This window comes from Centropristis striata, chromosome 12, assembly GCF_030273125.1.
Source record: "Centropristis striata isolate RG_2023a ecotype Rhode Island chromosome 12, C.striata_1.0, whole genome shotgun sequence".
Lineage (NCBI taxonomy): Eukaryota > Metazoa > Chordata > Actinopteri > Perciformes > Serranidae > Centropristis > Centropristis striata.
Window position 1 is genome coordinate 6,215,319 of NC_081528.1, and position 13,205 is coordinate 6,228,523.

The 13,205-nt window shown below is 36.6% G+C and overlaps 1 pseudogene; it reads right to left on the minus strand.

Annotated features, from left to right (window-relative positions):
* Nucleotides 1-408: 408 nt before the first annotated feature.
* Nucleotides 409-8,621, minus strand: LOC131981669 (NXPE family member 3-like; annotated as a pseudogene).
* Nucleotides 8,622-13,205: the final 4,584 nt, after the last annotated feature.

Sequence of the window (13,205 nt, forward strand, 5' to 3'; positions counted from 1 at the left end):
GAGCGTGCACTTAACCAGATATGATGAAACTGCAATTTTTATGTTTACAGTGCAGTAACTTAACATATTTCATGCTCAAATGCATGTATAACAGTATAAATAGGAATACAAAAGGTTTGAAGCAAATAAAAAAATAACCACTTACTGTGATTTCTTCACTGCACTTTTAAGATTTCATGCTCAAATGCATGTAGTTGTACTGAGGGCCACTTCAAGTGAGGCTGCGGGCAGTATGCGGCCCCCAGGCCTCCAGTTGCCCATCCCTGATCTAGGTGAAGGGAATAGTCCTGATCATTTCAACACTTTCTTTGGTTACTAATACTTCATTCCAAACCCTCTCATATGTACATGTTGCCACAATCAGATGTGACCTCTTGAATTACCGCTCCTCCGCCAACAACCACTCATCTAGCTGCCCATTTGAGGGCACGTGTAGGACAAGAGAACATTAACCATATTCTTAATAATGGGAGGTCCCGGGTGGAGTTCGTGAGGAAGGTAGTGGGCCAGGGCCATCTCCCAGGCATCGACCACACGAACATTCAGTCCTTTGAACATGGCTCTCAGCACCTTATCACGCTGCAGTGCGCTCCAGTCACTGAGGATTGTTGTCTCTGCAAGTTTTTTGAGGTTCGCCGTCCGGATGACGACCAGTGTATCTGGAGATCTCTCCAGCAGCTCCACTACCGCCCTGCGGATGTTCTGTAGTCGCCGGATGTAGATCTCCATGGGAAAAGTGACAAAGTGTGCCCAGACGCCAACAACAACAACAGTATTGGGGCCTCCAGTTAAACCATCTAGTTCATTGGCAACATATCGGAAGCTTCTGGTTAGGATGGGGCCATAGAAGAGAGGAGGACCGTGAGCGTGTTGAAACAACAAGATGTTGTTTGCATAGTCTAATGCCATGAAAGGTCCACCCTTTGGATGAGAGCGCGTTTCAAACTTCTTAAGACCTGAAAATATTACAGAGAACAGATGAAGCTCCATTGTTAACATAAATTGATAACAAACGGGCTGCTCCAGGAGATAAGGCACGCAGAGTCAGTAACTTCTTTTAAATCACTTCTTAAAACCCACTTTTATACACTTGCTTTTATGTAATGCTTTATATTTTACTACTCCGTTTTACTCCTTTACTTTTTTACTCCTTTTAACTTCTGATTCTGTCTATCTGAGAATGTCTTGTGATTTTTCCTGCTCTGTCTCTTAATGTTTTTCTTTTAACGTAAAAATTGTTTTTAGCCTTATGGCATCATTCTCATTGTAATTAACTGCTCTCTGTCGAAGCACTTTGTAGACTGCTGTTTTTAAGCGGTGCTATATAAAAAAAGTTATTATTATTATTATTATTATTATTATTATTATTATTAGTTACCTGTGGATTACATACCTGGATGTGCTTGCAGGAGGTATGAAAACCACTGCCTGAGGGTGGAGTCTCCATAGAGGCGGATCTCTTTGCCTCTCAGACACTCAATGATAGAGTTGGTGTTGAATTGGTGAACTGTGGTGCCATCTAGTGCTCGCCACACATCCTGGTAGTAATAGCCAGCGGGCCCAGACTTTGCAATGCTGCTCTTCACCTCTGGTTGACCTGAGATTAATTTAAAGGATAAGGGTGGGATTAAAAAATTATTATTTAAAAAATGTTTTCCTGTACAGAAATCCCACGGAAAAAAAACAAAACAAAACCAAGACCTCTCCCTAAAATGCTTGATTTGTGGTGCTTGTCAGGGATTAATAAAAATGAGCAATTATCTGCATTATAAATTAGTAAATGGCACTTAAAATTGTATTTAGCAAAGCATAAAACACAGATTGAATATAACAAGAACACACACATAGTAGCACACTTTTTGGATATTCTCAAGGGAAAGCAGATATAAGACTCATTCATGGAGCAGAAGACACATTTGTAAAGATATTTTCAAGGTTATGGTACGGTGGCCCTGAGAGCTCACAGCGCAGCAACTTAAGAAAACACATGCAAGTACACAAAACACAAGCAAATTGAGAAAACATCTTCATCAATTTGACAACACAAGCGCAGCATTTAGAAAACACGCAGCAAAGACCACAACACAACAGAAGTGTTTCCAGAGGACACTTAAAAGTGATGCACACATCTGGACACGCTTGTGATATTATTGTTAATATTTCAAGATAATGATAATTTCACGTCATAACAATCCTAGTATGCATTAGCACGCTATGATCAGCCGCTAACATTAGCCGGCGATTGATAGCGTGCTAGCGTTAGCCAGCTAGCAAGACCAAGACCAACTCGGTCCCGTTGAGAGAGGCCAACTAAAACGTGTATCATTCATTTATTTGATTTGTTTAACTGCAATGTGATTGATACGGGCTAGTGGGCTAACGCTATATATCATGCTATAACATTTAATTATCATAATCTGAAATAACTTGATAATATCACAAGCGTGTCCAGACGTGTGCATCACTTTTAAGTGTCCTCTGGAAACACTTCTGTTGTGTTGTTGTCTTTGCAGTGTTGTGTGGTCCAGGCGGCAACCTCCGGGTCTGAGCAGGGAGGCAAACCAAAAAGTGCCTTAAACTGCATTCTACCAAAAATTCCAGGAGGGGGCGCTAAGTTTGGCTGCAAAAAATTTCTGTCCATTAATTTCAATGCAAAATGAGAAAACTTCTCACTTGATTTATTACCTCAGAATTTTTTTTAGGACAACACTATGGGCCCCATTTAGAAGAAAGTAGAAGATAAAGAATCGTATGATTTGGGGCGTGGCTACCTTTGATTGACAGGTCACTAACAAGGCGAGCGGTCATCAGGAGAGAAGCAGAACAATGCGTATCCACGGCAATGTGTCAATAAAGTTATATATAACATTATATAGATAGAAAAGAGGATGTTTACCGGTTTGGTCTCATAACTTTGACCCTTTCACTGTATTTTCACTTAATGACAGTTTATTTGAACGTTTTGTTCAGTAAAAATGTCTTGTTCAGCGTTTGTTCAGCAACAGACACTCCAAGGAGTCGCTGGATATTTTTCTGAGCTAAGTAACGTACATTTTGTTTATGTTTTTTGCTAGCCAAAATTAACATCCCAGTTAATGCTCCAGTTAATGCTAACATGAATTAGCAGCAGCTTCTCTCAGTCAGGTTGAGGTGTAGAGAGGCTGTAGTCAGTGATCAGATCCCTCTCCTCCTCCACAGTCCAAATATGGTCTGCTTCCTGTATCAGAAACAAGATGGCGACGAGTGTAACGCTGAACTCGATGCTTCTAACGGGCCACAAACCAACGTGTGACATCACGGTGACTACGTCCATTATACAGTCTACGGTGTGGTCAAATTGATGAAGATGTTTTCTCAATTTCCTTGTGTTTTGTGTATTTGCATTTATTTTCTTAAGTTGCAGCGCTGTGAGCTCTCATTGAAAGTTTTAAAAATGTAACACATTCACATTGGTGGCAGCTGTCAAACTCTTGCTTTACCTTCATTTTTTGGCAACACTGACACACTGGCAGGTCCTGAAGCACGAATGTAGACTTTCATGTTGACACCACTGAGGAAAATCAAATATACATTTTTTAAAATTCACTTACACACACTACAAAATTAACAACATAAAAAACAAAAAAGTCATCACACGTAGTTAAAACTACAAACAGTAAAAACAATATTTTTAGCAGCACTCCGAAGACTGTAGTGTAGTGAACCCACAGATAGTTACCACCAGAGTTTGCAGCTCCCCTCAGCGCTCTAGAACGCTGTAGCATCTTTTAGCGCATTGTTTTGGTTTTACAACCTACAACTTGGGTCGAGGCACTGTTTTGGTACCAGTACCTGGAATTTTGGCACAGGCCTTTTTACTACACCCACTTTATTTTGCTTTATAATGCTTATACGGAGTATTCTTTGTAGCCTTATACGGTAGTGATGTGCTAATGAAGCCTCATGAACCATTTGCTTTATTTTCTGAGGCCACTAGATGGCGGCCTTGGTTTATTGAAAAAGGCAAAAGCAATGGTCATCAAATGTGTTTTCAGCCCTTTGTTGATCAGAGAGCTCCATCTAGTGGTCTAAGAAAATAAGGAAAATGGTTCATGAGGCTTCATTGGCACATCACTATCATACAGAGTATTCTTTGTAGGCACCTATTATGGAATACATCAACTGTCTTGTTGGCTCCCTTGTTCATACTGGTACCACTGGAGTCTTATACAGTCTTAGCGTTGTTCTTCTTGAGATGCTGTTGGAGCTCCAGGTCTTTTTTAATCTGATGAATCTATCTCCTTCTTTTTTCTTTTTTTTTAACTTTTTTTTTAACATTTTAACAAACATTTTGCATACATCTGGTATACATAAATCAAACTCCTTCAATAATGCATCCTCAGATTACACTGGACACATAATAACAAACTAAGTAATGCACTGCATGAAAAACTTCTATTTTATAGTAAAAGCACTGAATTCGTATTTCTTTGTAGAATTTATATAGATGATTGAAATAATAATTACAGGGCCAAAAATTCTCTTTTTTTCAGTGTACTTAATCTCCCACTATACTTCCTACGGGCACTGCACAAGTGTTTTAAATTCAATTTAATTTTCAGCAGGACCTCTGACCCGTGAGTGAAGAAAAAAACTGCTCTATGGGTCTGCCGTTGCCCTGATGTATGTATGTATTTAACAGAAATCACACAAATGACTTGTCCTTTCTATCTGCTTTCTCACCTTTGTAAAAGCACGTTCCTGGGATTGGGCTCAATGCGCGCGTCTTCCTGCAGGAACCTGGTACTACAGCTCAGGCTCTTTGGCTTGAAACAGAAAAAGGGTTCTCCTGTGACGAGGTCAGTGTAGTTGCACAGCGGCTTCTGTGTCGGACGTATGCAGATGTTACAGATGGAAGTTTCAAAGACTGAGCCTGAGCGGAAGACACTTGAGAAGGACATCCTGCCAGGGTATTCACTCTGCAGCCTCTGCAGCACTAGGATAGCCTCACTAGGGTGAACCAGCATCACCTGATAGAGAACCAGAGTCAAATTAACCCATAAGAACCCATGGTGACACCCGTGTAACAAACACTTTAAATCTTCTACAACAGGGGTCTCAAACTCAAATTACCTGGGTGCCGCTGGAGGCAGTATCAAAATTACCAAAAAAAGACACAAAATGACAGAAAAAAAACGAAATTACTTAAAAAAAGACACAAAATTACTTAAAAAAGACACAAAATGACCAAAAAAAGACACAAAATGACCAAAAAAGACACAAAATTACAAAGAAAGTGACACAAAATGACTGAAAGAACACAAACTTACTTCAAAAAGACACAAAATGACCCAAAAATGCACAGAATTACCAAAAAAACTAACTTATTTAAAAAAGACCCAAAAAAGACATGAAATGACAGAAAAAAACTAAATGACTTAAAAAAGAAACAAAATGACCCCAAAAAAGACACAGAATTACCAAAAACGACACAAAATTATTTTTAAAAGACACAAAGTGACCGAAAAACGACACAAAATAACCACAAAAAAACCCACAAAATTACTAAAAAAAGACACAGAATTACCGAAAAAGACACCAAGTTATTTAAAAAAAAGACACCAAATTATTTTACAAAAGACACACAATTATTAAAAAAAGACACAAAATTACCAAAAAAAGTAATTAAAGGGACCTTCCACACAAAACACGGTAAAGTGCCATTCATATAAAACTCACATTAAACTTTCATATCAAGGTGGGGGCCACAAAATATCATCACAAGGGCCGCAATTGGGCCGCGGGCCGCAAGTTTGAGACCCATGTTCTAGAATCTCCCATATTCACCTTTATGCTTCACATTAAATCCCAAAATTATTATCAAGAAAACCATGGAAAATGGTTATTTTTACTTTTACTTTTTCTAAATGTACCTTTAGTTGTACCAGGCATTAAAATGAACAAGAAATTGAATCATCAACTAATCATTTTTTTCCATGACTGTATATAGAATACAACTAAATTACCCTGACAGTTTAAAGCATTACCTCAACCCGAGCGTCTCCTTCCCAGAGTAAAGAGAAAACAACAGAGTAGCTGCCGTTGAGATGATCCACCACCTGCCCAACCACACCTGCAGCAAGCTCCCGATTGTGCAGCCGGGCGAGGAAGAAGTCCCCCCCGTACTTCTTGGGACGCCCCTGGAAGTCAGACGCTTTGATCAGGACCTCCAGCTGATCCCCAACACGCCACTGTCCTCCTCCCCTCGCTGGGAGGATGGTGAAGGTGCTGTGAGCAGGATCAGTGGTCTTAGAAAGAGGAGCTGGCGGTCCAGGTGGAGGTCCAGGCCAAGTAATGGATTCCAGCAGGAGGATTTCTTCCACAGCTTCCTTTGGAGGCAGCGGCTGCAGGGGGCAGTTATGCACGCTGTGATGCACTTCAGGGTCTCTGGACACTCTTGGGACGGGGATGGTGACGTTCACTTTCTGTCCAAACTGGCAGAGGGGCAAGACACAAGGTGACGAAGATGCATTAACCCTTTATCAGGCAATCTAAAATTTAGATAGATAGATAGATAGATAGATAGATAGATAGATAGATAGATAGATAGATAGATAGATAGATAGATAGATTACTTTATTCATCCCCGAAGGGAAATTCGGTTGTCACAGCAGTCTGGTATTCAAGTACAATAAAATACAATAGAATAAAATACTGAGGTAGCATAAATAAAAACAATAGAAAAAAACACAGAACAAAACAAGAACAAGGACACTTAAGAAGTTAAGAAAAGAACATCATCAGTTGGTAGGATGGTTGACAAGATGATGGTAATAATTAAACTGGTGATATGATGGCAACAATGCTATAGTGACTAGACGGTATATAATAATAATAGTACAGTATATAATATATATAATATAATATAATATGTAATAGTAGATAATAAACAATATAAAAGTAAAATGAAAAATATAAATAGAGTAATTACAAGTAAAGTAATATAATATAATATAATATATAATAATAATAGTAATAATAATAATAATAATAATAAATAAGGCCGGTATAATAATAATAGTAGTATATTACAGTATATAGTAATAATAGTAATAATGGCAGCAACAGTATATATAATAATAATAATAATAATAATAATTATAATAATAATAATAGTAATAATATGAATAACATAGCAAAGTGTCTTGCATAGATTTAGTGCAAAGGTTTACTAGATTAAAGTGGCAAATCTACAAGAAAAAAAGTCGCAGATTTAAGAGATTTAAAGTGGCAAATCTGCGCGAAAAAAGTCGTAGATTTACGAGAAAAAAGTGGGGAAAAAACAACTTTTTTCTCCCAGATTCAGCACTTTAACCCTTAATAGGGCTCTCATTGAAATACTTGCAAATTCCAAATTTCAACCCTAGAGAATATTGGAGGATATCACATACTGCCAGAATGTGTAAAAAAAACCTATGAAAAATAATGTTTTGAGAAAAAAGTTGACGAGATTAAAGTGGCAAATCTACGAGAAATAAAATGCGCAGATTTATGAGATTTAAAGTGGTGAATCTGGGGGGGGAAGTTGCTTTTTCCCACTTTTTCTCGTAAATCTGCGACTTTTTTTGCGCAGCTAAATATTACCTGACTCTTACTACCAAATATAGTTCTTTGCCTGATAAAGGGTTAACCCGTCCCAAACTCGCGGCCCGCGGGCCAATTGCGGCCCCTGTGATGATATTTTGTGAATAGCAGTTTTTCATGTAGTGCATTACTTAGTGATTGTTTGTTATTATGTGTCCTCAGTTTTGTATGTAAATTGAATCATTTGTTCCAAGTAATATTAATGAAGTATATTAATATTTAATCACTCTGTTTTTTCAGATACATCTTTGCCAAGGTAAGACACATGATATTCTTATATAAAGTTTATTTTAAATACATTTTGAAAACTAAATGTTGCAGCTAACCTTTCTGTACATGTGTATACTTTTGAGGTACTTGTATTTTATCTTAGTACACTGAAAAAAAAGCCCTATATGAATTCTACAAAGAAATACGAATTTGAATGCTTTTACTTTAAAATAGCAGTTTTTCATGTCGTGCATGACTTAGTGATTGTTTGTTATTATGTGTCCTCAGTTTTGTATCTAAATTGAATCATTCGTTCCAAGTAATATTCACTAAACCAGTTCATTGGCTTAATTATTTGATTTTTCAGTGAATTCAGTGAATCTGCAATTTACTTGTGTATTTTCATTTTTTTTTTAATTAGATAAATATTACTTAGAAACAGCCTGAGTAAAGATTACAAACACTTTCTGTGTGGAAAAACTTGCCTAGCTTTTTTTAAGTAAATGTCACTCAAATTTTTATCAGTGTATTTTTTATCAGTGTAACATATTTGTACTGTGGACCAACATTATACCATTAACAGGAGACTGATTTGGCTGTCAGCAATGCAATTATTTTTCAACTGAGTTCATATTACTGTTGGTGACTGACAATGAAACACGCTTTTTAACACAATATCTCCTCACCTCCAGGAGCTCCATGTTGTGTAGCACCAGGATGAAGGCGCCCACGGCCAGGAAGAGGAAGATGGCGATGTATTCCCTGGACAGACACGCTCCGACCCTCATCATCGTCTTCCTCTGTCACCAGCTCCTCTGCTACTGCATTAAAAATAAAAACAACACAAATAAAACCAGGGCAACTGACACCTTCATATGTTATGTTGGTAACACTTTACAATAACCATCATTTATAAATGGTAAACAGATAGTTTATTAATGTTTAATCATCATTTATAAACCGTATATAGGCCATTTAGAATGGTAAATAGATAATTTATTAATGTTTAACTAACTAAATCATTTATAAATGGCAAATAGATGGTATTTAAATATAAGTTTATAGTTACTTTACCATTAACAAACAATTAAATTATAATTAATTGTTTATTAATAGTTTTAGTTACTCATTTTAACATTTTTAACACCATATTAACTATGTTAATGATTTTGAAGTGATTCATATACCTTTAAGAGATTGGTTGAAAACATTTAAAGATTAAATATGTATAGCACTTTGTAAATGGTTAATAATTGGTTAATAAACCATCTATAAACATTACTTAGATGGTTATTGTAAAGTGTTACCGTTATGTTTATTAACCCTCTGGAGTCCACGACAGCGCCCGAGCATGACACCTCATGACGTTGCAACATAAAAACTGCAGCAGCATGGAGCCCTGCTGGCAGCTTCACTCTAAAGTTTTGGCTTTTCCAGAAGTTTCCATGTCTCATTTAGCACATAAACTCTAAAAAAAAACCACCTCGACCAAGTGTAACATGATAATACTGAAGTTTTTGCAGAGATTTTATTGAATTTTGCAGTGTGCATTCAGCAATTTTAATGCAATCTTTTGTGTTTAATGTTTTTTGTGTGTTTTTTTTGTTTTTATATGTGTTTTTTATGTGTTTTTTGTAAGTTTTTGTGTTTTTTCTGTGTTTTTTGTGTTTTTACGTTTGTTTTCTGTAATTTTTCTGTGCATTTTTTGTGTATTTTTTATGTTTTTATGTTTTTGTCATTTTTTGGAGTGTGCATTCAGCATTTTTAATGCAATCTTTTGTGTTTAATGTTTTTGTGTTATTTATGTGTGTTTTTATATGTGTTTTTTATGTGTACTTAATGTGTTTTTATGTGTGTTTTTTGTCATTTTTTGTGTTTTTACGTGTTTTTTGGATTTTTGTGTATTTCCTTTATGTTTTTTTTGTATTTTTTGTGTTTCTTTGTGTTTTTTTATGTATGTTTTTTGTAATTTTTTTGTGTGTGTGTGTTTTTGTGTTCAAAATGTTGATCCAGTAAGTCAAAATGACAAAATAATAATCAGGTGAGGTTGTGCTGAAAAAAATGATACCAGCATGGAATGATAAACATTTTTTTAAGTCGTTTATACGGGCAGAATGAAAAATAGTCAAAACCCATCAAAATAGCCCCAGACTCCGAAGGGTTAACCCTTTCAATACCAGTTTGATTACGTGATGTCACTGTTTTTCAACAAAAAAACACAAAAATGTAGTAATTTCCATATAATAAATATTTTTTGGCTGGGGCATTTGTTTTTGTTTTTATCACAGCCTCAAAGATTAGCAACAAGCATTTTTAGGTTTTGTGTAGCGTCAGATTTAAGATGTAAAAACTTATGGCAACTTAATGGCAGACATGTCCACTTCTAAAAAACGCTATAAAAATATTACTGATATATATATATATTTTTCAACTTTTTTGGGTTAAATCTTTCAATCAACTTCAGTCCTGATCAAAACCATCCGCCAAAATTGATTTATTATATGGAAAATAAATACATTTTTGTGTTGTTGTTTTTGCCATAAAAAACAATGACACCATGCAATCAAACTGCCATTTAAAGGGTTAAAATGCCAAAAATGTTGAAATAGAACTTTGTTTAAACAAAACTTTGTGCATATTTAAAACATCTCAACACATCTGTTTTCACTGTGAAGTTGGTAATAAAGTCGTAGGCGACTATTTAGACATAAAAGAAGAAAATAAATTCACAATAACTAAAGACAGACGCCCGTTTCTTCATAACACTCGACTTTAAGTTTTGAATGCATGATTTTATAAACTTATATGATTTTAACAGTATATAAATCTTAATCAACCTAGTAACTAAAGTCTACTTAATGTACTGAAGAACAAGGTACAATATTTCCTCTGAATTAGAGCAGAAGCATAAAGTATCATAAGATGGAAGTACACTGAAAAAAAAATTGGAGTGCTATTTTAAAAAAAAAAGCTAGGCAAGTTTTTCCACACAGAAAGTGTTTGTAGTCTTTACTCAGGCTGTTTCTAAATAATATTTATTTATTTCATAGAACCACTTTTTTAAAATGAAAATACACAAGTACATTTTTTTCAGTGTACTAAGACTTAAAATACAAGTGCCTCAAAAGTATACACGTGTTCAGAAAGGTTAGTGGCAACATTTAGTTTTCAAAATGTATTTAAAATAAACTTTATATAAGAATATCATGTGTCTTACCTTGGCAAAGATTTATCCGAAAAAACAGAGTGATTAAATCTGAGTGAGGTTGTTCCTGTAATGTGACAGGAGTGTTTCCTGCAGGGCTCCACATCTAAAGGGGGGTGGGCTTCTCCCTAGATGGTTTTTGTTACCAACAATGTGGAGAAACCAGTGCAACAGGGGTTACAGGTTCTTTTTTCACATAATTACTGTTAGAAATAATCTGTTATTCTGTCTGCTGGCAATTCTAGAAATTATTGATTCAAGCATGACGGAAAGCAACATGGAACATAGTTTGGTTTGGTTTTTCAGTCTACTTGTACGAAGATTGATATTACTTAATTAGAAACAAAAGGTAGCCCCAACGTATTCAAATGTTATGACAGATTCTTACTGAAAAATCAGGAAATTCTAAAGAATTTGGCAACCATTTATTGTTCAGTTGATTATAACAGGTTGAGTCTCTATCGACATTATTTTGATTATCCCGTGATAAAACAGTGACTTTATGCAACACTCTTAAAGGGACAGTACGATATGTAGGGACCACGTATGGTTCAGTTATAGCTGTTGAACTGGTTTTCCTGCTGATGTCTCCACCTCAGCCCTCCAAACTAGAGTTTCAACCCCCACACCTACGCTGTAGCTCCAGGCGTGGATTTGAATGTAACCTCATCGACTACAGGACCAATGACATAACCGGAAGACAAAAGCCTTCTTCACATTGTTCTCTCTCTCCTGTTTCTCTCTTCTTCTGCAGTCTTTTCCTCCAGAAAACAGAACTTCCAGCTTGGGAGAAAAGCCTCCAACTAACACCAAGTTAACTCCAGCAGCAGTTGGCTCAGAGTCCTGGGGGGGGAAGAGCGTGTTTATTTCTAAGTCTACTCATTTCAGTGAGAGAGTCAATAGCCATTAACGTGGCTTAGGTGACTCCCTCCTCAGTAACCATGGTAATGTTAGAGATGAAAAGCAGGAGGCCGTCCAAGTTCTCAGTTTAACAAAGTTTTATTACAATACGTCAAAAAATGTGCATTTTACAGAGATTCTCCGGGTTCAAAAACTCATGTCCCTGAATACAAACAGACGTGTTTCAGTTCGTGAAGTCTGAACCACGACTCTCTCCCTGAACCCATTAAAATACTAACATTTGTTTACAAAATATGCTGGTCGATTTCTTCCAGGAAATTCCGCCTTCTTAATCCGCTGATTCGCCAGTCTTAATCAATACAACGGCACGTCATGCCACCTGGGCATACGATCTTGCTGCCCCGGACAAGGCCATCCTGACCTGGCCTCCTCTCCAGAACATTCATCAAAAACCTCCTGCCTTGTTATGTCTTACAAAGATAGTGTGTCTTACAGAGCCAAAGGATTTTCACTGTCTCACATAGATTCTAAAAGTCTAAAAAATATGACACAGACAATGAAATATATGTTGTCAAAGTTTCTAAACCAACATTAACACACAAACATAATCATTGTATCAAAATCATATTGCCTGATTTAATATAACTGCATAGAGATATTTACCAAGGCTGACCTGATAGTCACACACAGAGACAGACACAGGGACAGACACCAGGGAGTCAAACAACAGAGAAGCAGAAATCAAGCATAAAATCATTTACCAATATAGAAAATAATCAATTATTTTAACAGTAACTAATACAGCTGAACTAGCCTCGGGCTAACTGAGAAGCTTACTTTAGCTGTGTGTCAAACCCTTTTTGACGTGCGGAAACAGAATCCAAAAAGACAGTTCCAGCAAGTTTCTTCTTTCTATGGGAATTATTAGGAAAATATGGGAATTAACAGGAATTATGGGAATTAACGGGAAAAAACTGGGATTTACTCAATTGAAGGTTGGCCCTTAACAATGGACTTATATATATAGTCGGGAAAATATTTGTTCTTTCATTATCCTTAATCGCTTATCACGCTCTCATTCACACCTATGGGCAATTTAGAGTCACCAATTAAAGCTAAATTGCATGTTTTATGGACTGTGGGAGGAAGCCGGAGTACCCGGAGAGAACCCACGCTGACCGGGAGAACATGCAAACTCCACACAGAAGAGCCGCAGGCCGGAGTCGAACCGGTGACTAGTGATGTTCCAACGAGGCCTCATGAACCCTTTTCTTTATTTTCTGAGCCCACTAGAGAGCGCATATAA